The following is a 26,650-nucleotide window of genomic DNA, read 5'->3' as shown; positions in this document are numbered from 1 at the left end:
CTTTGCATTATCCCAACCATGAGTTCTCATGTGACATGGAATATAAGAACTCTTCGTTGATCACGTTCAGTGAACTCATTCTCTTATTGAGCACCTACGTACTTGTCTTGATGTCACACACACCAATGACTCGAGACTAGTCACTCTCCCTGAGAGAAGACACAGTACGTACTGATCTTAACGGACTGTCAATGCCCAATTGGTAATCCTATGATCAGGAACATTTAGGATGTGTCCACGAAAGAATGGTCTCATTAATCTAACTTCATTAGATTGCATTCTTCCAATCACATATTCCTTGGACTTTATCGTTTAAGCATATAACATTTATATGAGACGGCTCAAACAATAATCTTTGCCCTTTATATGTTAAACTAGATTAGTTTAACATTTGAAATGTCCGTAAAGTATCATCATATGATTGGTTTTAGGGCACATTTCCAACATTTAAAACCCCCGTTATTTATTTATTTTTTTAAGGTTTTTCGAACCCAAAAAAAAAATATTACACTTCTATTTCATTTAGATTCTTTTACATAGCGATTTATATATATATATTGACAATTATATGAATATATATACATATATATACATATATACATATACATATACATATACATATACATATACATATACATATACATATATACATATACATATATATACATATAGACATATACATATACATATATATATATATATATCGGAAGGAAAATATAAATGTAGGCGGTTCATGCATCATGGGGAATGTTTTTATGCTTCATGGTCATTTCAAATATCTTAATTTATTTTAAAAGAACCTAATTGGTAGAAAACAATTGAGCCTTTGAATTTGTAGAAGATCATTCATGGTCATTTCATGTCACAGCCCGTTCCAAATTATTATATTCGTGGCTGTGAATGGACGAAATTGCCCTTAAGAAATACTAAATTTGTGAAGCTCAGGTTGCTAATTATCTAGGTTCCTAAGTTTGAAAATAAAATGGAATTTAATAAGGATGGAACTTAGATTTTTAGGTTAAAATGTTAAAGTTTGGTGTTTGGAGATTGGAATAAGGACCACGTGGGATCCCCACATCCCTCAAAACCCTCCTCATTTCCCGTTCACTGTCTTTCTCTCTCCTCCTTCACGATTTCTCACTCTCTCTGTCTCTCTCCTTCGAACTCACACGGACCACCACCAAAACCACCCTAAATCTATACCAACGTCAAGTTTGAGACCACCATTGGAATCCTGAGGACTTCACGATCACGTTGGTATCCATTTCAGGTAAGTTTTACTTCGGAAAACCTAGATTCTAAACTCCCCATGAAAGTGTACTGTTCATGAGCTTTGAATTGGTTGATTTTTAGGACAATCCAAGCTCATAGTGAGCTTAGTGAGGTCCCAAGGAAGCTCGGAGTGCTTCGTTGGAAGTTTTTGGACGTAAGAACACGGAGATCGACAAGTTCAAAGTTTGGCCGGAGCTTTCGAGGCTTTTTCCGGCGAATCCCCGGCGAGTTAGGAGTCGAGGTAGGTATCAATTTCTTCGTCTCGTCAAGTACTACAACTTTCCTTTTTGTTTCACTCAATTTCGTTGAGTATTGAAGAAGTTATACTCATTTGAAAAATACCCAGTTTCCGGCGACCTCCGAGGCTTTCGAGGCAGTTTCCGGCCAAACCACGGCGAACTAGGTGTTGTGGAAGGTACCATTATCTTTTTCTCTTCAAGGGCTACAACTTTCGTTTTTGAATCACTTGATTTCGTTGAGAAATGACAAAGTTATGGCAATTTGAAAAACTGCCCGGAAAACGGCCGCCGGAAAAACCAGTCCGGCGACCCAAGGAAGAAGAAGGTGCTACAGTAAAAATAAAAAATAAAAATAAAATTATTTTAAAAATATGTCGACGTCCGTGACGTCGAGTAGATCACTGTGGTATATTCATATACCTAAATTGAACACCGTATGAGAAAGTTATTGAAGATTGTTGGTTAGGTGTTCAAATAACGTTTTATAGTTTTCACATTTAGGTGAAAATGTGAATTGATGATCCGACCGTTGGATGGTAATGAAATTTTAGGATGTTATCCTAGAGATATATTGTGGACCTCTGGAAGTTATGGATTTAAAATCTGAGTGGCAGATCTTCCGGATCGAACTACGTAGTGACGTATTTTATATAAGTTATATATTCTATCGATATGAATTCTGAGGTTGGATTTGATTACTATTCTAGGCGGCGATCGTCGTGACGCCTTGATGTGTGGTGCTAGGGAGTTGTTGGACGAACTCCAGGTGAGTGGGCAGTTTTGTTTTCCGTATATATATATATATACTTAACGTTTTCCCAGAAATTGAAAATGCATGAAATTATGTTTAAAATGAAATGCATATGAGTTATGTGGAAAAACGGGAAGTGAAATACCATGCATAGAATTGATATGAAAAGTATATAGAAATGTGAGTTGAAATGCCATGCATGAATTAATATATGATGCATATGTATGAATTGGTGCGGTGGACGCACAGGTAAGAATTGATTTATGATGCATATGTATGAATTGGTGCGGTGGACGCACATGTAAGAATTGATTTATGATGCATATGTATGAAATGGTGCGGTGGACGCACAGATGAGTATTTAATTACTGTTATGATGATGATGATATATATTGAGCTCAAATCCTGCACCATGGTTTAGTGCTTATAGTATTCACCGCATCGCACGCTCGCCTTGGATCCAAGTAGATGCTAGTCGTACAGTCCACGCGGAGTGGGTACGACAGACCAGTCGCGAGAGTGTTAGTGAGATTCCGACTGGTGGGTGACCTTAGATTATGTGCACAGATGATTTATGAGAAGCACTAGAGCGTAACTTGCGTGCAGAAGGCCGGACGGGTCACAGAGGTGACTCCGGTAGAGTGATAATGATAGATTTTGAGCTCTAGGTTCAACCGTATAGGGCTATTAGAGGGCCTACGGTTGATTACTTTCTTGCACCTGATATGATTATGTTGATGCATTCATACCTTATTACTGTTGAGATGATGTGGCATGGCATAATTAATATGAGAAATGTTGAGATGACATGGCATGGCATGATTGATAAAGAGATAATGTTGAGATAGTAAAAATGAAGTTTTGAGAATATATATGTATATTTATATTTTACATTTCTGGGAAAGTATACAGGTTTTACGGAGAGGGGTTACAACGTTTTGAGAAATGTTTGGATTTGGAAAAGAATTGTTTTACTGACCCACTCAATTTTGGTTTTGCGCCCCTCCAGGTTCAGGAATCACAAAGGTGTGGTGACTACGAGGAATTCGACGGTGTTCTGACAGATTGGACAAAATTAGGACTCACCTTCGGGTGTATCAACTTATAAATTGTTTAATTAAAGCTTCCGTACTGTGCAAATGGTTACGTCACTCTCACGTGACGGCCAGCATGCCCTCCTTCGGGACGGGGTGTGTCAGTTCATATATCTCCAATGTGTTGTATCACGTCCAACAAAGAAAAATTTAATTTAATTAATAGCATGTAGATCAATTCAATAAAATAATAAACTAATCATAAAAACAATGATTTAAACGTAATACTCTCCTGATTAAAGATCAAACTCTTTGTAGTGCAGCGTCAAGAGCGTGTTGATAACGTTTTGGAGGCCTAATTTACTAAACCATATAAAGGACAAAGAGAGAGGGGTGAGGAGAAAAGAGAGGTGTAATTATGAGGTGTGTGTTATCTCACCCCATTATGCCTTTATTTATAGTAGTAGGGAATATAAATTCCTACCCTAAGAGACTTACAACTCTAATAGGATAATATCTAGTCTAAGAGATATCCCAGATATAATAGGATTTACACGATCACATTCCTAATCTAATAGGACTGCAGTAACATCATCAAATTAAATAACTTTTTTCTTATCGTGTTGAAATGGATTACTTGTGTGTCATATTTGTGTAAACCTATTAAGGACCTATTATTAACGAGTTCTTATCGTGTGATCCGATAACGACCTGATTAGTTATCATGTTGACTCGAAATCCATTTCGTGTCGTTTAAGTGTCGTGTTAACGGATCCTAATAAAAATGCAAAATGAAATTTTTTTTAATGCTAATAATAATTATATATATATACACTTTGTGCTTTTTTAATAATTATTTATATATGAAAAAATTCGGATTAAATATCAATTCTAGTATATATATTAATATATAGTGTTCTTACTTGGCTTCTAACAACAAGGGATGCATGCGCTCCATTGTCAGCAAGGCCGTTGGTAATTTCCATACCAGAATTTCCACAGCCAATGATGAACTTTCCCTGTGAATGAACAACTTTCCTGTGAATGTCTCAAGTCCAGGCAAGTCCTCCGGGATAATAGCATGGCTATTTTCTTCTGTTACGATAACCAAGAATTCTGAAGAGTAGTATTCGTACTCGATCGTCTGGACGAGCATCAGTACTACTAGCAGACGCCATGTTTTTCACCTTCAGCTCCCATAACTCCTCATATTCATCATAAATAGCGGAATCCACATGATGACAGTATCGAGGGTGGACGTTAAACCGTGAGACATACTCATCCAAGTAGGCGATGAAATCGTCTTTGGACATGAAGATGGAAGTCCTGAAAGAGTGCGACATGAGAGGCAAAGAGCAGTACCTTTTTGCTAAGTGAAGATTGAGACGGTCGTAGGACCGTTTCTTCCAAAGGGAAGCGCAACAGTCCTCCGTTTCAAACACAGGTTTTGGAACTGAAAAGGAATTGAGTAATGCGGACGTCGCAATGCCAGACGTATTAAAGCTCTAAGAAGAATAAGTGGATAATAGAGATGAAGGCTAAAGAAATGAGCGGGAAAGCAAAGAGAGAGAGAGAGAGAGAGAGAGAATTAATATCTTTCAACTATATTGTTTATACAAGGAAAAGTAAGTGAATTCTAAAGCATTACATTTCAGACTATATAGTATTTCAACCTTCTTTATTAGTACAAAACTACCCCTTAACTACCTATTCTTCTCACAACACTTCCAACTAATTCAACTAACCCATTCATTAAGTATTTGACAAGTGTCAGCTATTACCCCCCCTCAAACTCGGCGAATGTTCATGAAGCTGAGATTGGTGCTGGAGCTGACCATTGTTATGTTCTACAGATTCCAAATCACCATTGATTCCTACTTGTGTGACAGAAGTTGCAGTTGATGTAGCAATGCCTGAAGCTCCCAATGCTAGGTTGTGACAGTGTTTGATAAAAATTGGACTATGTAGACCTTTTGTTGGAATGTCAGCAACCTGATCTTCAGTAGGAACATATTGAATGATAATATCCTTCTTTTGAACTTTTTCTCGAACAAAGTGGTAATCCGTATCCCAAGTGTTTGATCTTGGAATGAAAGACTGGATTGGAGTAGATTGCCAATATAGATAGATTGACACAATGTAAACAAGGAGGAGACAATAGCACTTGATGAATATCTTTGACAATTAACTTGATCCAAAACACATCCGTGACACAATGGGCTATTGCCTTGTATTCTGAGTCTGTAGAACTTCGAGACACGGTTGATTGTATCTTAGATTGCTAGGAAATTGGATTATTTCATAGAAAAAAAACATAGCCTGTGATAGATCTCCTTGTGTTAATGTCTGCAGCCCAATCAGAATCTGAGTATACATTGATAAAGAGATTTGTGCCTTTCGTGTATCTTAAACCACATATAATTGTACCTTGTAAATACCTTAGGATTCTTTTGACTGAGTGAAAATGCAGCTCAGTAGGATTTGTCATATACTGGCACACCAAATTGACAGAATGAGCTATGTCAGGTCTAGTAAAAGTCAAGTATTGCAGTGTACCTACTATGCTTCTGTATTGAGTAAGATCTTTCATAGGTACTCCTTTTGTAGTGAGTAGCTAAGTATGTGGTTTGGATGGTGTGGATGTGGGTTTGCAATGATCCATTCCAACTTTATGCAATAAATCCCTTGCATACTTAGAAGTAAGTTAATCTGCCCATATCCTTCAGATCAAACACTTATGCAAGATCATTTACCACTTGTTGAATTGTTGACTCACTTGAACCATTTAAGATAATGTCATCCACATATAATAAAAGTATAACCACATTATCACCCTCAGTTCTTACAAACAGACTTGTATTCGAGAAAGAAGCTTTGAATCCCAAAGATGGTAAATAGCTGGTAAATTTTGAGTTCCAAGCTCGTAGAGCTTGTTTGAGACTATACAAGGATTTAACCAATTTGCAGACATAACTGGGATATTTTGAATCAATAAACCCTTGAGGTTGTTTCATATATACCTCTTCTTCCAGATCACCATGCAAAAACACATTTTTAACATCCAATTGCCTCAAAGGCCATCCAAATTGAGTAACTAGTGCAAGAATTAACATGACAGTAGTATGCCTAACCACAAGACTAAAAGTCTCTAAGTAATCCAAGCCCAGTTCTTGAGTGAAACCTTGTGCTACCAACTGAGCTTTATACCTAGACACAGTCCCATCATGATTTTTTTAACCTCGAACACCCATTTGCTGCCAATAATTCCTCTATCATTTGGTAGTGGTACTAGATTCCAAGTTCCCTGTGCCTTTAAAGCATTAAACTCCTATTGAATGGCTAACTGCCATTGCTTAAAGGTTTTAGGTTCCTCAGTGTCTATTATATCAGCTAGGAAGGAAAACCCTCCAGAGAAATCATCATTAATGTTAAGAGAATGCAACATAGGGAATTCAACATAGTATGCAACATAATTCTTCCTAGAAATTGCTTTAGTTTGTAGTCTAATTTGTATTTTAGTATTTCTAGATAACACATGTACACCAGAATTATGTGATGATGGAGAAATAAGTAAGATTACCTGAAGTTGTGCAAGATCTAGGATAGGGAGCAAATGAGTAGTACCATTTGAAGAGGAAAGAGTAGGACTTGATGATGTTGAGTTGCTTAAGAGAGTTGAGTTTTTTTCTGTGGGAACAGCAAAATTACCCCCTTCTTGTATGTCTACATTACTGTGTTGAAAACTATCGCTGTTATATTCCCTCACGGATGACAACTGTTGAGAATCCAATGGAGATTTCACAGATGCACTTACATGTTTTTGATTTGGAGAATGAGTCACAGCTATAGATACATGTATTGGGATAATCACATAAGAGATCCCAGCTCTATTTGACTGATCCACCAAGTGTGATATACCTTGATTAACTTGTTTACAAGGAAAAGTACTCTCATCATGAAACACATGCCTTGAAATTATGCATTTTCTAGTCTGTAAATGAAAGCATATAACTCCCTCGTATCCTATTGAGTATCCCAAGAAAACACACATTACAGATCTAGGTTGAAGCTTGTTTGTAGTATAAGGACTAAACCATGGATAAACTGCACTTCCAAAAAATCTCAACCTTTGTATGTCAGGATGTTTATTATACAGTAGATAATATGGAGATGCCATACTTAGTGTCTTACAGGGCATTCTATAGATAAGAAACATTGAATGAGCACATGCAAAATACCATACCTCATATGACAACCCAGTTTGTGTAAGCAAAGTAATTCCAGTCTCTTTAACATGTCTTTGTTTCCTCTCAGCAATTCCATTTTGCTGAGGTGTGTAAGGACATGACAACATATCCATTACACCTTTTCCAGCAAGAAATTCTTTGAACATATTACTGATGTACTCTCCTTCTCTATCTGTTTGCAAGCATTTAACAGATACTCCAAACTAATTTAATATAAATGCATAAAATTTTAACAAACACAGAGAACAAGTCTGATTTATTCACTAATGGAAATATCCAAACATATCTTGTATATTCAATAACAAACAATACATAATATCTGTAACCATCTAGAGACTTTATAGGTGAAGGACCCTACACATCACTATGATTTTTTTTTTTTTTAAATGGTGAGGTACATTACTCAGTTCTAGATGGAAAAGGTAATTTTGACATCTTTCTCTGAATACAAGATACACAGATACTATGATTATGATCTATTCTAGTTGGAATCTTAGATTGTTATAACATAGAAGCCAATATGCCATTGGTAGGATGACCCAACCTCTGGTGCCAAAGCTGAGACTTCACTACTTGACCTACCAAGGGTTCTGGAAATGCAACTGCAGACTGTAAACCCTTGTGCTTCTGGAAAACTAGAATATGAAACAACTCTCTTGGCCTACTCTTTCCTTGGTACAATATCTCTTTTGTCCTCTTGTCCTGCAATAAAAAATTACAACTGTAGACTGTAAACCCTTGTGCTTATGGAAAACTGGAATATGAAACAACTCTCTTGGCCTACTCTTTCCTTGGTACAGTATCTCTTTTGTTCTCTTGTCCTGCACAAAAAAATTATTTTGTTCACATATAAACCAAGACTTGTTATCAGCACAAAGTTGCTTTACAGATAGGAGACTTCTAGCAATCTGAGGAACATGAAGAACATGCTTAGGAACAAAAGAGTGAGTATCAGTTTTTATAGTAGTGGTACCAACACTTTGAAAAGGCAAATTAGTACCATTACCAATTGTAATCTTCTTAGATCTTTCAAATGGCATAACCTGTGATAACCTAGTCATATCTATTGTCATATGATGAGAAGCCCCAGAATCAACAATCCAAGAATCTGCAGGTACATATTGAGATGTCTGTTGAGCATTCATAAAAGATGGTGGTGGAGGATTTCCTTGAAAGGCATAGTTCCCTCTGTGAAAACACTCAAGAGCCGAGTGACCCCTCTTACCACAAAATTGACATTCAACTAGAAATCCAGTTGCAGAAGGATTATTGTTATTCCTGTGATAACAATTTGTAGTAGTGTGCCTTTTCTTATTGCAAATTTGACAACATTAGTTCTTGTATCTGTGTTTCCAGACCAGTTAGTTACCATTGTTCTTGAAATTCTTGCCCTTATATCCGCCATTGTTTCTGTAATTATTCTGCCCTTTTGACCCATTAAAGTTCCTAAGACTATACTGAATTGCATTCATATTAGGCTGCTGAGAATTAGAACCAAATGATGAAAAACCACCTATGTTATCAGCAAAACCATAACCAAATGATGATTGATAGAATGGTGTTGGTTGTTGAGGCATAGGATAAAACTGAGATGATATGGGAAATTAAGGTTGGTGTGGAGCTAAGTATGGAACTTGAGTGATAATACATGTGTTGTAGATAGAACATGACTGTGATTATGAGGATTTGAAGTAGAACCAGAAACAGACGAACTATAAGTTCCAGAATTAGAACTAGAACCAGAACCAGAACCATTCATATACAAAGCAGACAAATTCTAAGACAACAAACTAGCATCTCCTTCAATCTTTTTTTTCAGCATCAAGCAATTAAGCACGAAATTCTTTTAGTGAAATGGAAGATTCCCTTGCTAAAATAACTTTTCGAATAATAGCATACTCCTTAGGTAAACTAGCCAATCTAGCAATAATAACATCATTATTTGAAATGAATTCCCCTGTGGCATTAAGCTAATCTCTAGTGTTTTTCAACCTTAGCAAGAACTTATCAATTGAGTATGTCCCTTTTTGAATAATATGCAATTCAGTTTTCAGGTGATTTACCCTTGACTTAAACACAGAGGTAAATCTATCTACCAGATTATTCCAAGCATCAACAACAGTCTTACAACCAAGCACATATTCCATGGCTTCATCAGATAGAGTAGCTAGCAGAAGACTAAGTAAGGCCATATCAGTTGATTCCCAGTCTATAAAGGCCTGTGTAACTTCCTTAGTCACACCTAAATTTGTGTGAATGACAAATTTAGGTGGACAGTCATTTGTGCCATCGAAATGACCAAATAGCTTGTAACCCTTAATCACTGACATGAATTGAAATGACCATTTTGCAAAATTGTCATCTTTCAGTTTGATGGTAAGCATACCAAGAAGACTTTCAACTTTTGGTGTTCACACTTATTTCTACACCAAATAAAACGTTCTTTCAACAAGAGATTGACACTCTGTAAAACAAAACTAGCAGCAAGAAAGATAGACTGATACTTTCTTGAATCCACACAGATGAAAAACCAAGATTGATACTTTCTTCGTAATCAAGAAAGACTGACACTTTCTTGAAATCACCCAATTTCTACCGAGAACGACTGATACTTTATGGAGTACATAATTAGCAACAATCTGATGAACTTAATAGGTATCGAGAACAAAAATTGCATCCAATAAGAGAAAAAAAAATCCCCAATCTTCATCACAAACATAATCATCCCCAAACATATCATACTTCGCCAATAAATTAATCATTCATACACCTATCAGAGGATTTCACCAGAATTTCAATCGATAGAAACAAATTAGATATCACCTGAAAAAACCCAGATGAATCAACAACTCATCGCAGACCTCAGTAGAAGAGAACATAACCCACGAATCATTTGACAAAGATACCGATGATTTCACGACTGCAGTGGAAGAATCTTTAGGACCGATCACGGCAGCAAGCGAAATGCGGGCGATGATACCACATTAAAGCTCTAAGAAGAATAAGTAGATAACAGAGATGAAGGCTAAGGAAATGAGAGGGAGAGAGAGAGAGATAGAGAGAGAATTAATATCTTTCAACTATATTGTTTTTACAAGGAAAAGTAAGTGAATTCTAAAACATTACATTTCAGACTATATAGTATTTCAATCTTCTTTATTATTACAAAACTACCCCTTAACTACCTATTCTTCTCCCAACACTTCCAACTAATTCAACTAACCCATTCACTGAGTATTTCACAAGTGTCAGCTATTAAGACGGACCAACACCTAATATCACAACTGACACATGTTGATCACTAACAATACCGTTATTATCATCATTGTCACTGCTATTAGGATTGCTGTTGAACGCAGCAGAGATGGGAACAGTGTTTGGACCGGGAAGAGAAAAAGAGGACGACATGTTTGGCACGAGAAGCTCTAGGAGGAGAAGAAAAACGCAACTAAGAGAAACCCTAGGACCGAACTAAAGCTGATAGTTTGTTCTGCATACACAGGAAAGATTTGGAGCAATTACATGCAATAGTGAAAGAATTAAGCTAAGTAACCAAATACGGCAAGACGGATCTGAGGACATTTGGCGTAAGAAATCATCTCCTCTGAAACTATCCAATATTGGAATGAAGAACTGGACTCGACTGAGCGTACTATATATAAGGACCAAGGAGCTAGCTAGGGTTTCGGTATGCAGCTGAAAGCAGATTAAATTATTCATATATTGAAGAAAGTAATGGCACCGTTACATGGTCTACCACCGTCCTTTGGTTGAAGCGAGGTGTCTTCTCAACGCTTATGTTGACAAATTCTTCATTTGACTATTTCACTGGTTATAAGGGAATGTGTTGCCAACGCTTAGACTCAGATTGTTTATTTTATTGTCTTTCCATATATTTATATTTGTTTCTTCAATTAATTGACTTGCCAATAAGTTGGCTGCTTATTAAGGAAGAGATTTAGGTAATTAATTGGTTGCCTTGCATGGATGATTTGGTATAATTATCATATCAGAGATAAACATAAGTTGCGTTCACACCTGATATTTTACACTACCACAACAATTTGCAATAACCGCATATATATCCTGACCATTGCTGGCTATCAAATAGGAGTAATGCTGGGGACGCAACATTTTTAAATCACATTAATTAGTGTACCATCTCATGTGCATACAACCAACATCTAATTAAATAGATTTAATGATTAATGTGGCATGTATACATCACTTGTTATGTTAGATGGTACATCAATGTGGTTCAAAATTGTGGTCTCCATAGCATTTTTCATCATATTGAATACCTACACCATGAAATGGTGTGACAAAATCTGTAAGATGTGAAACTCGTGTGATAGACAAATAATACAGACATCCGCAATAGTCAAACAATTTGATTTTATAAAACATAATAATATTTTTAATGCTTGTCACGCCTATAGATTTGAACGATGTCAACAAAATATTATTCTTTCTTTGGATTGCGACCCACCATTCACCATTTTTGGTTCACAATTATGACACTCATCGCATGTCATTCGAGATTTCAACCAATCATCACACAACCCAAAGTTGTGCAAGAATGACACTTCGTCATAATTCCCACTCATGTAGGAACGAGATCAATATTCATTCCACCATTGTTCCAACTATGCCTAGGTTATGAATGAGTCGCATCCAAATCTGCTTCTCGCTTAGATAGAAATCTAATGAAACCGATTGAGCTGAGTGTATCATGTCACAAGTTTTTTTTTATATGTTTAAGATCTCACTCGAAAAGTCGATTGACCCATATAGGTATTCAATCATCTCTTCTATATGTTTGGTGTGTGTGCGTGTGTGTATAAAGATACACTCATTTTTCACACACATTTTAACACACATTTTTTAGGGCTTAGACTGTAAATTTTTTTCAAGATGTATGCCATTCATTTTAGTGAAGAAAATGGAAGAATATGCTTCAGCAAAGAAATGCTAAAATGAATATATATATATATATATATATATATATATATATATGTGTGTGTGTGTGTGTGTGTGTAAGATCCCACATCGCCTAGGGGTGAGGATCAAGTAAGCCTTATATGTATATTCTCATCACGACTTAGCACGAGGCCTTTTGGGAGCTCACTGGCTTCGGGTTCCATTAGAACTCCAAAGTTAAGCAAGTTCGCGCGAGAGCAATCCTAGGATGAGTGACCCACTAGGAAGTTCTCGTGTGAGTTCCCAGAAACAAAACTGTGAGGGCGTGGTCGGGGCCCAAAGCGGACAATATTATGCTACGGTGGAGTTGAGCCCGGGATATAGTAGGGCCCTGGTCAGGATGTGACAATTTGGTATCAAAGTCAATCCCTGGCCAGATGTGTGCTGACGAGGACGTTGGGGCCTTAAGGTGGGTGGATTGTAAGATCCCACATCGCCCAAGGATGAGGATCATGTAAGCCTTATATGTATATTTCCATCTCTACCTAGCACGAGGCCTTTTGGGAGCTCATTGGTTTCAGGTTCCATTGGAACTCTGAAGTTAAGCGAGTTCGTGCAAGACCAATCCCAGGATGGGTGACTCACTGGGAAGTTCTCGTGTGAATTCCCAAAAACAAAACCGTGAGGGCGTGGTTGGGGCCTAAAGCGGACAATATCGTGCTACGGTGGAGTCGAGCTCTGGATGTGGTAGGGCCCGGGCCAGGATGTGACATATATGTATGTATATATATGTATATATAGGAAACCTTTAAGGGAAGGGATCCCTATTGTTTTATAAAAATGGGGATAAGTTGTAGCGTCCACACCACATCAAACATGATCCGAACCATCTATTTTTCAAGTTGCACCTCCTAAATCTTCCTTGTAAAATATTAGCCGACTCAGAAATGTTTAAGACAACTAATTGAGTTCAAAGAAATTAACGAATACTTTGTTATATAAAAAACAATAAAATTTTATCTTCATAATTAAGTAGGCAAATGGTTTTGGATTGAATTGAATTTTTGCAAGGATGATCTATGAATCAAGACTTACAAAATAGATGGTTTGGATCGTTAAAGTTCAATGTGGAGTACGCCCCATTTGGTATCAGAGCCAAGTGAGTGGTAATTTAGTTATCTTCTTTATAATCACTACATTTGTTCATCCTTCAGTTTTCATTTTTAGTTTATCTTATTTGTTAACCTTTTAAGTAGGATTGTTTACTCTCAACCTGAATAGTAAGGCGTGTTCCAAACAATAAATCCATAGGATTGGTATGAGCGGATCGCATGAGCGGAGAGGAAGTTTAGTAAATACTCGAGGAAGGTAAAAGTCAGTAAGATTTCTACATATTGAAAACTTGCATTTTGAACATTATGAGTAGATTATTTAGATCTAATTCAATTGCCAGCACTAGCTCCATATCCAGTTTAAGTAGAATTTCAGACATAGTAAATGAAGAACAAAAGGTAGAATTTCAAACAGATTACAGTGTCGACTTTGGAGATTGGAATATCCCCAAGGTTTCTAGTAAAAACATTTACAAAAAGAAATGGTCAATAGCCTCTTTTAGAAGTGAACACCATGACAAAACAGCTGAAAAAGCTTATGCTCTCAGTAAAGAACATGAAACTTGTCAGTTATTCACACCAGAACAAATTAAAACTCATAGGAAAAATGGTTACGATTACATTCATATAGGTCTAGTCCAAATAGCAGTCAAGCCCTTAATAATAAGAGCACTCAATACCTCTATTTTGTTATGCCTTCGAGATGCAAGAGTCACTGACTTCAGTGATAGCATTCTTGGAATGATTGAGACAAGTCTTTACAATAGACCAATTCATTTTGATTGTTTCCCAAATCTCACGATAAGTCTTTCAGATCCCCACAAGCTGAAAGCACTCACATTAAACATCAAAACTTCATGGTTCCAAGTTCTTGGAGGAGTTCAACCATTAGTTTTAATTTTCAGAGTCTACTATAAAGTCACAAGAACAAACATGAATTTCGAAGCCTTGGTTAAAAGTCCTAGAGACCATACACTCCTAATCCAAACTAATCAAGAAAACGCCAACATTAAAATACCTAGAACCATTAGGTGGTCAAATATCAGTTTGCCTTCGTATTGGTGTTTGATTAATGAAAGTAAGCCAACTAGTATCCAAAATAGTTTAGTCAACCTAGACAACACAGAACAATATTTTGACGGAACAGTTAAGATCAACTTTGTCCGTCGAACCAGAAAATCTAGTGTCCACTTACACGAGTTAGCCCAGTCACACAAATCTTTAGAACCAAGTAGGAATTCTTTTTCTGGATCCACATCAACTGATATGGTGGGTTGAGATCAATATTTAAACAATTCCTTAGTCAATAGAAAATTAAAGGCAGTAGAAACTAGTTCAGCTATCACCCAACAACAATTAATCAATGAACTGATTAACATCAAAACTAAAGTCAATAGAAATAGCCTCTCAGGTGATTCACCCAAGATATCAGCCCAATACTCATAACCAAGGAGAACAAACCTCTCCAACAAAATCCGACTTTGAAGCAAGTCAAATGAACCATAAATTACTAGTACTGAACAAACCAGTCAAAGTTCGATGGACCAAAAGTTGGACATTTACAATAAATGGACCAATTTAATGAGAAAGCACAAATTTAAATAGTTGAGGAATTTGAGAGAATTTGAGAGATCTCGTAATGCAATTTAACCATTCATAAATCTCCTATGACAACCCGTTCTTAATTTTACGTTTTTATTAATTTTAAAAGCGTGAATTTATGAAAATGCCCTAGAGGCAAGGACTTTGACTTTCATTGACCATCAGTTTAAGAGATGTATGACTTATTCTTTTAGCGTATCCTCGTAGTACTCGTTGGTATGAATGCATAGGTGAAAACCATCTGCGAGTTCAGATTATAACAGTATAGTTATGGACGTTTGAAAATGGTTATTTAAAGCTTAGTTAGAAATTATTTGAATTACCACCTTGTGGGAAAGTGGCCCAATCAGACTTGTGTTAGTAAAGGACCAATTGGATAAAGGAGTGAATGACCAATCAGAAGGGGAGAAAGGAGGGCAACATCCAATCAGAGAAAGGGAGAGAAGCTCCCAGCTTCTCTTTCCCATGCACAACCCAAAACCACATTAGCGAACTTCCATTTTCTAAGGCCGATTCCGGCCAACTTCGATGCAGTTTTTCGACGCCACCACCACCATCTTGAAGCTCTCATTCCCATCTACAAAACCCAACCAAGAACCAACTTTATAAGCCACCACATGTGGTGGGGCGAAGCCACGAAATTCGACGCGTCAAAACTGTGTCCGGCCACTCTTTTCAATTTTTCCGTAAATCGGCAAAGTAATGGCTGATGCCACCATTGGGCTTTGTAGCCCATCATCCCAGGAGAAAATCCCAACCAACCTTGACCCCGTTGGACCACTATAGACGACAAATCGATGTCGAAAAGCTTTAGGCACTAGCCGGCTTTGTGGGCAAAATTGACCATCTTTTGTCCACTTTTGGATTTTGTAGCAAGTATGAAAGTTGTTCCTCTCTTTGAGATCTTCATTTTTGTAAAATTTGAGAATTTTTAGAAATAGTGAAATTTTCCTGAGAACCGTGGCGGCCTGCCACCACGCACGGTGGCGCGTGTGGCGACACGTGGGTCGAGACTCCACCTAACCTTCCTAGGCTAATTTTGAAGCCCCAATTCCATATTTGACATCCGTTTAGGGAAATTATGATGTTTAATATAGTTTCATAGTTGACCACCTAATTGGCCATAAAGAGATCCTTGCATGAATTGACGATCCGACCGTTGGATCGTCACCAAATTTTAATACATTATAATTTGTAATATTTGAGGATATTAAAAACTCACAGATTGGAAATCTGACATACGGATCTTCCCAAATTGGATTTGTAAGTTCGTAAAATAAAACGTTGACCGCCACTTGAATTGGCAATTGGTGGAGATCAAACCATTGAATCATAATGAAACTTTAGTATTATGTTCTAAAAGTATAATGTGTATCTTTGGAAGTAACGGATCAGAAATCCGTGATGCGGATCTTCCGGATCGAATCGTAAGGGTGTGCTTTATGTAAATTATGTATTCTATCGATAAGAATTATGAGATGTGATTTGATAATTGTTCTAGGTGGCGATCATTCGTGGCGTCTCTATATTCATGCTTGGGAGTTGTAGCATGGACCTAAGGTGAGTGGGTCTTTTCCTTTTTATCATATGTATATAATTGATAGTTCCACAAAAGCTTCTAAATTGATTTATGCATGTTACCTACAAATAATTACTGTGAACTACGATTGGCTTGATCCCTGTTTAGGATACGTAGGCAGTCTAACAAGACGTTAGATGTAGCCATACAATAAATCAGACTAAATAATTGAGACAATAGCCTTGTTTGGGGAATTGAGCAATGTGAAGGAGGTTGGTGGAAAATGTGAGATTTAACCTTATGATTTGGTGGTTAAATGTTATTCATAAATGATGCGTAAAATAACTAAACACACAAATTAAACCCTATTTGTGACAATTGTAGTAATGATGTAAGTAGGGATCGTTCTAACCGGGGATTAACTAGGGGTGCTAATCTAATATAAATTGATTCAAAAACGCAAAAACTAAACTTAAAGACTCTAACAAAACTACTATGACTCAAAACAGATTTTAAGCACTCAAAACTGCCTAAAACAATCAAATTGACTCAAAAAGAAACTAGAACTTTATTTGGACGAATTCCAAAGTGTTTATGACTCCAAATGCTTAAGAACACAAAATAACACAGATTTGAATGACTAAGACTCAACAAAATATGGGGGAGTTGTGTTTGGACGAAATTAAAGTAAATTGGCAGATTATAAAGAAAACAGATTGTAAGACAAAATTATGATGAATCAATGGATGATGGAATAGCTAAGGGTTTCTTCTCCACACATGAAATATATGCAACGTAAATCAATTTCCAGTTATCAATTCATTAAGTTATGAATCTCGACACTCCAAGTTAATTAGGTCCGCTTAAATTAACCTTTAAATTTCCCTAGAATCATTGAATTGGATGAATATGCATCGCAAACAAATTATTCCTAACAAGTTCTCTATATGAACAGCATGATAAAGACACAGGTTAGAATCATTACGTTCTTTGGAAATCATAAGCATCGACAAGGCATTTGTAACTATGAAAAGCATGATACTTTTGCCAGGAATCTACTTAACACGATCATGACGAGCGACCTTCACTACTTGCGAATATAAATTCATAACGATTAGGTGAAACAAATTTATATCCTAGCACCAAATTCAAACATGCAAATCAAGCGTGCACTCTCAATCAACATGCAAGAATAAGTTCTAAATCCAACGGTTAAGCAAATTGTATTCACAACTTATGCAACGATAACTGGAAGTAATCAACTTATTTCACATATATAATCATGGTTTTGAATACACCCTTAGCCAAAACAAAATTAGCCAATCATACTTAAAGTAAAACAAAGATTACATGAATTAGACATTAAAATCCAAAGAAAGAAAACACCTAGAATGCTCCAACTTGGCAGCAAGTGCATCCAAGATTCCTCATTTCCCTTGCTTGCGGCAGATTGGGTTGTGGACAGGTTTTGAGTAGTTTTATGGTGTAGAATGGATGGGGAATGGTATGGAAAGGTTTAGGGTGAGTGTGGAGGAGTGTTGATGGTTGGAGGGTGGTGGAGAACTCGGCAAAAAGGGTGGAAGAGGGTGGAGTGGCTGTTATGTTTTCTGGGCACTAGAATGGTGTTTTTGGGGTGTTTTGCTGCCTAGGGTGTGTATGGACGAATTTTCTGTGATGAATGATGAATATGGGAGATGGTAACCTTGGCCAAGGGGTGTGAACATGTATATATAGGCCCAAAAACCCTAGAGAATCAAGTTAGGCAATGGATGAAATACACAGCAAGGAGGGTGAATTTGTGGTGTGCAATGGTCCAAGGATTAAAATGAAGTAATGATGCAAAGTATGGAGGGTAAAATGGAGTGGTATTTCAGCTAGGGAGCATGAATGATTGTGTACATTGCATAGAAATGAAAAGGGGAGGTGAAATGTTTCAGAAATTAGTCAAAGGTGCAGCAACATGTGTTGCACACGGCATAGGATCCTAAAGGTGGCTGATGGAGCATCAATTGGTGCATGTAATGGTTGTGAAAGTTGTGTGAAATCTGATGGGTGACGGGAACAAGAGGTATGCAGCAATTGAGTGTAATAATTGAGTGTATTGAGGCATGAAATCAGAAATATTGTAGGGGACAAGGGTGATTAAGCATGGCATGGGAATCCAAAGGGAATACAATGGGTTTGCACGGCAAGGGGTGTGAATTTTGGAGTGACACCCTATTGTGGCTGAGTTCTTTATCCTTTGCACAATAATTCTTCACATTCTTAGCCTCATTAGTCTTCAATTTCGTCCATCCACTTTGCTCCATGCATTTGCTATCCATCCAAACCCGAAACTGCTCCAAAGGCCTCAAAAATGCATCTTCTTGCATACTTTGTCCTTAGAATCTGAAAACACACAAAAATGACTTTAAACACTAAAATAACTAAGAAAACACAACGTAAATGCGTAAGAACAAGCTAACTAAGTCGCATAAATATGCTCCTATCAATAAATCAATGTGTGAAGAATCAAGAAATTGAAGTAAGGAAACATAAGTAATGATAGTTAATTAAAGTAGTGTCTAAATGGACTTATCACCGATAATTATTCCCGAAAATAAATAGTTCAGGAATAGGGCGTTACAGTGCATGCATTTTATGCCATATTTTATATATATATATATATATATATATGTATATAATTGAAAATGCTATGACATGGTTGAGTATTAGATTGCATCATGGTATATCCATATGTATATTGCACATAATTATTGTGAACGCTTTGAAGTGCAAAGGTGAACGCAGGAGACCCAGGTAAGTTCAGGTGAGTTTATGGTATTAGTTGAAATGATGAAGTTATGGCATGACTACATGTATGTTTTAGGCAACTCCGACCTTGTCGTACAAGTTGCAATGATAGGCACCTCTGACGCTGTCGTATAGGTTGTCCATGAGTCGTACATGTTATAATAGATGTAGTTAAAGCTCATTATCCTGCACCCCAGTGTTAGTGCTCCTCCCGTGGCCAGGGCCTAGCCTTCACGTGATTGTTCACCTTCTGCACCTCACGCTCACCTTGGATCCAAGGTAGGTGCCAGCCTGTCGTACAGACGACATTAGGTGGTTCCGACTCGTAGGTGACTTGCTATACTTTGCACAGCCTTCACGTGATCGTAGCACTTGAGCGTATTTATTTACATCGAGCCTGTCGTATAGACCACTTTAGGTGGTTCCGACTCATGTGCAGGAATTGGTTGATGAGCTATATAGATGACTCCGACTTACGTGCTAGCATTGATTGATGAGATATAGGTAAGTCGTACAGGTCACTATATGTGACTCTGACTTATGTGCTAGCATTGATTGATGAGATATGGGTGAGTCGTACAGGTCACTATAGGTGACTCCGACTTATGTGCTAGCATTGATTGATGAGATATGGGTGAGTCGTATAGGTCACTATAGGTGACTCTGACTTACGTGTTGGCATTGATTGATGACATATGGGTGAGTCGTAGAGGTCACTATAAGTGACTTCGCCTTACGTGCTGGCATTGATTGATGAGATATGGGTGAGTCGTACAGGTCATTATAGATGACTTTGACTTATGTGCTAGCATTGATTGATGAGATATGGGTGAGTCGTATGGGTCACATTAGGTGACTCCGACTTGCTTGCTAGTATGGATTATTAAGCACCTGATTATTTATATTGCTGATGAGATGTTTTATCGTGGTATACTTCTTGATTTACTGATAGTATACAATTGATTTCATCCTTATACTTAGTATGATTTTCTGTAAACTAAACAAGATTTACTACGAGGTGTTTTAACGTTTAGAAGATCTTTAGTAAAACTTTGTTTTCAGGACAGTCACATTTTCTGTTTTCCATCCCTCCAGGTTTTAGTAGCTGAGCTTCCGTATCGACGAGGATGATTGGCTTATTCCAAAATAAGTGACTACCTTCGATAGTATAGTCCATATCTTATTCTACTATACTTTACCTATGTTCTAACATCACATGTGAAGTGGGTTCATTCCTACTCACCAGCGCACTCTGGTATTTAGGCACTCTTAGGTTCAAATTTATTCATATTTTTCCACACCATCACACTTTATGGCTTCGTCACCTTCCAAGTGTCAGCCAGCACAGCTCGATTCGGAGTCCTTGTTGACATTTCGGGTCGGGGTGTGTCATCTCCCCTTGAGATTTTGAATGAATTGAATCAAAACGTTTCATGGAATCTCTACAAATCAATTAAACTCCCATAAAGTCCTTGGATTTACAAACCCATTAAAACCTTTCAAATTCTCAATTGTATACGCCCCCTAAAACAATTTATGTAAAACCAAATCTTAATTAATTAATTGAAGAAAAGTTTTGGAAAAGGTTGATTTTGGATTTTAAAATAATAAAAAAAAAATTAGTTAAAAATACTAAAGAGATCGGCAAAGGTAAAACGAACTAAAATAAAACGCTTTTGAAAATCAAATTGTAAAAGCACTAGGATTCCATCACCTTAACAATCCTAAGTAGTTCTTCCAATTACTTATGAATTACCCATGCATATTTTGAAGGTTAAGTTTTCCTAACATATGTCCTACTTAGAACCTCAAACATAGAACGTATATCTAACATGCAACCCGTCTGGACGTTTGGATCAAATATGAAAATGAAAGACTCATTAAGTTTTGTGGAAACCATTTGAAAAATCATGTAACTCTTAAGACGTTGTGTTCATCCTAAGTGAACTTACAATTATTAAGCACAAGAAGCCAACACCAATTTCAGGAACCTTCCGACCAAATTGCTTCAAATTGCTTTTCTATATATCCTAATGGTCACGAATCACTAAGACAAATAAATAGTATAAATATGGTGATTAATAATTCCAAACATGCATTCATAATATCATAAGTAAATTGAAAAGAAACTACATATTTTTGCTACGACTCATGGCCTCGCCCTAGCAAAACAGACTCTCTAAGCCAAATTCTCCAAAGTAGAGTGTAGCAAACCCTAATGGCCAAATAGCCTTATTTATACTTTTACAAGATAAAATCCTACCTAGAAAAGGTTTTAGAATAAAGCTAGGAAATATAAGAAAATAATAAACTAGCAAATAAAAGGTTTCCTATTTAAAGTCAATTTCAAACTTTAAAAAAAAAAAAAGACCTTTGACCAACCAAATCAACTCCGATTTGGTCCCAAAAGGTCTCTTTTTAAAGCTTAAGTTGTCTCCAACAAATCCTTAGAATGAATCTTCATCAAAATATGTCATCTTGACTTCCAAAATACCCAAAACATCCAAAAACGTCATTCTTTCTAAAATGTCATCTTGACCTCCAAAATAATCAAAATTCGTCGATTTAATCATTTTTTGCTCAAGAGGAAGCCAAATGACCATATACGAAAACAAAATGACTTACATGAAATGCGTTTGTCACCGTTTATTTGGAGGGGGGGGAATGACCTAATATGAAAAGATAATGACTTACATGAATTTGTCGCCTTTATGGTTTCCCGTTCCAAATAAATTTGTGGTGTGTCTAACTTTTTTAATACATATAATTGTTTTAGTTGATTGGGACATCACGTGGCAATAAACCAGTTCTAATGTAAGTAGACCTGGCATTCATGTCGTGTTTTCCGTGTTCGTGTCGTTTTCGTGTCATACCCGATATCTTAACGGGTCGTGTCGTGTAACACCCATTAAAATAAACGGGTAAAATGACCCGACCCGAAATCGACCCGATAATATTAACAGGTAATATGACCCGACCCGTTACCTGTTAAGGAAAATATATTTTAAACCAATAAATAATCAAATGAAAAACATAATACTAAATAAGTATATACATTCCATATTATCACATCCAAAACATAAAAACGCAATTTTTTTTTAAGTATATTTTCGCTTACCTAAAGTCTTTAATAGTTTTTTAATTAATGTAGAAGTGTAAAAAAATATAGAAAAAATATATAAACACTCGTAATGACTAGCTTTTTTCAACGATCCAACCGTCAAACTTATTTGTACACATTCCAAGATTGCATACGTAAAAAATTGTAAAAAAACAAACATTCAAATATTACGTAACGGAACAAAAGTTATCGACGGTTATAAACGAAAAATCACAATTTAACTGTTATTTTAGCTCCGATTTTGATGATTTTTTTACAGATACACTCCTCGACCCTATAAGAATGTAATGAATAAATTTGATCTTTAATTTAAAGTATTTACACTAGTAGATACCACAAAAACTTATTTTATACTTAATAGAAGTATAATATTAACTTTAAGTGTTTGTTTAATCTATTGTTTTGACGCAATATGCATTCTACGAAACTTTTTTCAACGATCCAACCATCAAACTTATTTGTACACATTCCGAGATCGCATACATAAAAAATCGTAAAAAACAAACATTCAGAGATTACGTAATGGAACGAAAGCTTTCGACGGTTATAAACGAAAAATCACAATTTAACAGTTATTTTAGCTCCGATTTTGATGATTTTTTATAGATACACTCCTCGACCCTATAAGAATGTAATGAATAAATTTGATCTTTAATTTTAAGTATTTACACTAGTAGATACCACAAAATCGTTTTTTATACTTAATAGAAGTATAATATTAACTCTAAGTGTTTGTTTAATCTACTGTTTTGACGCAATATGCATTCTACGAAACTTTTTTCAACGATCCAACTGTCAAACTTATTTGTACACATTCCGAGATCGCATACGTAAAAAATTGTAAAAAACAAACATTCAGAGATTACGTAACGGAACAAAAGTTTTCGACGGTTATAAACAAAAAATCATAATTTAACGGTTATTTTAGCTCCGATTTTGATGATTTTTTACAGATACACTCCTCGACCCTATAAGAATGTAATGAATAAATTTAATCTTTAATTTAAAGTATTTACACTAGTAGATACCACAAAAACTTATTTTATACTTAATAGAAGTATAATATTAACTCTAAGTGTTTGTTTAATCTACTGTTTTGACGCAATATGCATTCTACGAAACTTTTTTCAACGATCCAACCGTCAAACTTATTTTTACACATTCTGAGATCGCATACATAAAAAATCATAAAAAACAAACATTTAGAGATTACGTAACGGAACAAAAGTTTTCGACGGTTATAAACGAAAAATCACAATTTCACTGTTATTTTAGCTCCGATTTTGATGATTTTTTACAGATACACTCCTCGACCCTATAAGAATGTAATGAATAAATTTGATCTTTAATTTAAAGTATTTACACTAATGGATACCACAAAATCTTTTTTTATACTTAATAGAAGTATAATATTAACTTTAAGTGTTTATTTAATCTACTATTTTGACGCATTCTACGAAACTTTTTTTAATGATCTAACCGTCAAACTTAATTGTACACATTCCAAGATTTCATACGTAAAAAATCGTAAAAAACAAACATTCAGAGATTACGTAACGGAACAAAAGTTATCAACGATTATAAACAAAAAATCACAATTTAATGGTTATTTTAGCTCCGATTTTGATGATTTTTTACAGATACACTCCTCGACCCTATATGAATGTAATGAATAAATTTGATCTTTAATTTAAAGTATTTACACTAGTGGATACCACAAAAACTTATTTTATACTTAATAGAAGTATAATATTAACTCTTAAGTGTTTGTTTAATCTACCGTTTTGACACAAAATGCATTCTACGAAACTTTTTTCAACAATCCAACCGTCAAAATTATTTGTACACATTCCGAGATTGCATACGTAAAAAATCATAAAAAATAAAGATTCAGATATTACGTAACGGAACAAAAGTTTTCGACGGTTATAAATGAAAAATCACAATTTAATGGTTATTTTAGCTCCGATTTTGATGATTTTTTACAGATACACTCCTCGACCCTATAAGAATGTAATGAATAAATTTGATCTTTAATTTAAAGTATTTACACTAGTGGATACCACAAGAACTTATTTTATAATTGATAGAAGTATAATATTAACTCTAAGTGTTTGTTTAATCTACTGTTTTGACGCAATATGCATTTTACGAAACTTTTTTCAACGATCCAACTGTCAAACTTATTTGTACACATTCCGAGATCGCATACGTAAAAAATTGTAAAAAACAAACATTCAGAGATTACGTAACGGAACAAAAGTTTTCGACGGTTATAAACGAAAAATCACAATTTAACGGTTATTTTAGCTCCGATTTTGATGATTTTTTACAGATACACTCCTCGACCCTATAAGAATGTAATGAATAAATTTAATCTTTAATTTAAAGTATTTACACTAGTGGATACCACAAAATCTTTTTTTATACTTAATAGAAGTATAATATTAACTTTAAGTGTTTGTTTAATCTACTATTTTGACGCAATATGCATTCTACGAAACATTTTTTAACGATCCAACCGTCAAACTTATTTGTACGCATTCCAAGATTGCATACGTAAAAAATCGTAAAAAACAAACATTCAGAGATTACGTAACGGAACAAAAGTTATCAACGGTTATAAACGAAAAATCACAATTTAACGGTTATTTTAGCTCCGATTTTGATGATTCTGTACAGATACACTCCTCGACCCTATAACAATGTAATAAATCAATTTGATCTTTAATTTAAAGTATTTACACTAGTGGATACCACAAAATCTTATTTTATACTTAATAGAAGTATAATATTAACTCTAAGTGTTTGTTTAATCTACCGTTTTGATGCAATATGCATTATACGAAACTTTTTTCAACGATCCAACCGTCAAACTTATTTGTACACATTCCGAGATTGCAAACGTAAAAAATTGTAAAAAACAAACATTTAGAGATTACGTAACGGAACAAAAGTTTTCGACGGTTATAAACGAAAAATCACAATTTAACGGTTATTTTAGCTCCGATTTTGATGATTTTGTACATATACGCTCCTCGACCCTATAAGAATGTAATGAATAAATTTGATCTTTAACTTAAAGTATTTACATTTTTTATATATGAGTGATTGTATATATATTTTTTTACATTTTTTACACTTCTACAATAATTATTATTAATTTTATTAATTTTGCCCTCAAATAAAAAACATTATTCATGAGGGTTTGAAGGATTTTAAAAATCTAAACGATAATATAAGTGTAACAATTATCTATTCGTGAAGGAATAATGATAAATCACGAGTGTTTATATATTCTTTCACATTTTTCATACTTGTATGTATGTCTTCTTAGTTCTTGCATATACAAATACTATACTAGTATATTTAATTTTGGACAAGAATATGTTATGTAAAATTTATCCTAGTAATGATAATAAGGAACTCTCATAATAAAAATAAATAATGACTAAAACTTTTTTTTATTTTTTTATAATTTATATAGAACAATAATACAAAACTATATATTTAATATATAATATATTGTATATATTAATATGACTATTGTATTTTATAATAAATCTTTTAGTAATTAAACTTTAAAATTATTAAAATAATTTTTTTCTTAACGGGTCGAAACGGGTTACCCACGTGTTACCCGCGTGTATACCTGTTAAGAACCCGTTATTAACGGGTCACCCGATAGAGACCCGATAAGTTATCGTGTTGACCTGAAACCTGTTACTTTCGTGTCGTTTTCGTGTCGTGTCACCGTGTCGTGTCAAAAACTGTCAGGTCTAAATGTAAGTTTGAAAACTTCAAAAAGAGATTTGTTTTCCAACCAGTTCGATTGAAACAAGTCTTGGGTGTGGGTAGTGGTAGACTCACTTTATCAATAGTATATATCCAAGTAGTATAAATCAATTAAGAAAGAACAATTTTCACGAATAGGATTATTGGATGCTAACCAAAAGAAAAAGGTTTATTGGATCATTGCATGAGATAATCTGACACCCATGCATGCATGATGCACTTATTTCCTCACCACCATACAAAAG

The 26,650-nt window shown here is 35.4% G+C and overlaps 1 long non-coding RNA gene across 2 annotated transcripts; it reads left to right on the top strand.

Annotated features, from left to right (window-relative positions):
* The first annotated feature begins 1,050 nt into the window (after positions 1-1,050).
* LOC139196469 (uncharacterized) lies at positions 1,051-3,471 on the top strand. Of its 2 annotated transcripts, XR_011581405.1 has the most exons (5): positions 1,051-1,270; positions 1,354-1,513; positions 1,619-1,687; positions 2,219-2,277; positions 3,272-3,471. It is a non-coding gene; the product is annotated as an uncharacterized lncRNA (long non-coding RNA). The 2 variants fall into 2 exon arrangements; XR_011581406.1 differs by lacking the exon at positions 3,272-3,471 and having other exon boundaries at positions 1,064-1,270; positions 2,219-2,279.
* The last annotated feature ends 23,179 nt before the right edge of the window (positions 3,472-26,650 follow it).

Source organism: Malus domestica, chromosome 01, assembly GCF_042453785.1.
Source record: "Malus domestica chromosome 01, GDT2T_hap1".
Taxonomy (NCBI): domain Eukaryota; kingdom Viridiplantae; phylum Streptophyta; class Magnoliopsida; order Rosales; family Rosaceae; genus Malus; species Malus domestica.
This window is presented reverse-complemented; position numbering and strand designations above follow the sequence as displayed.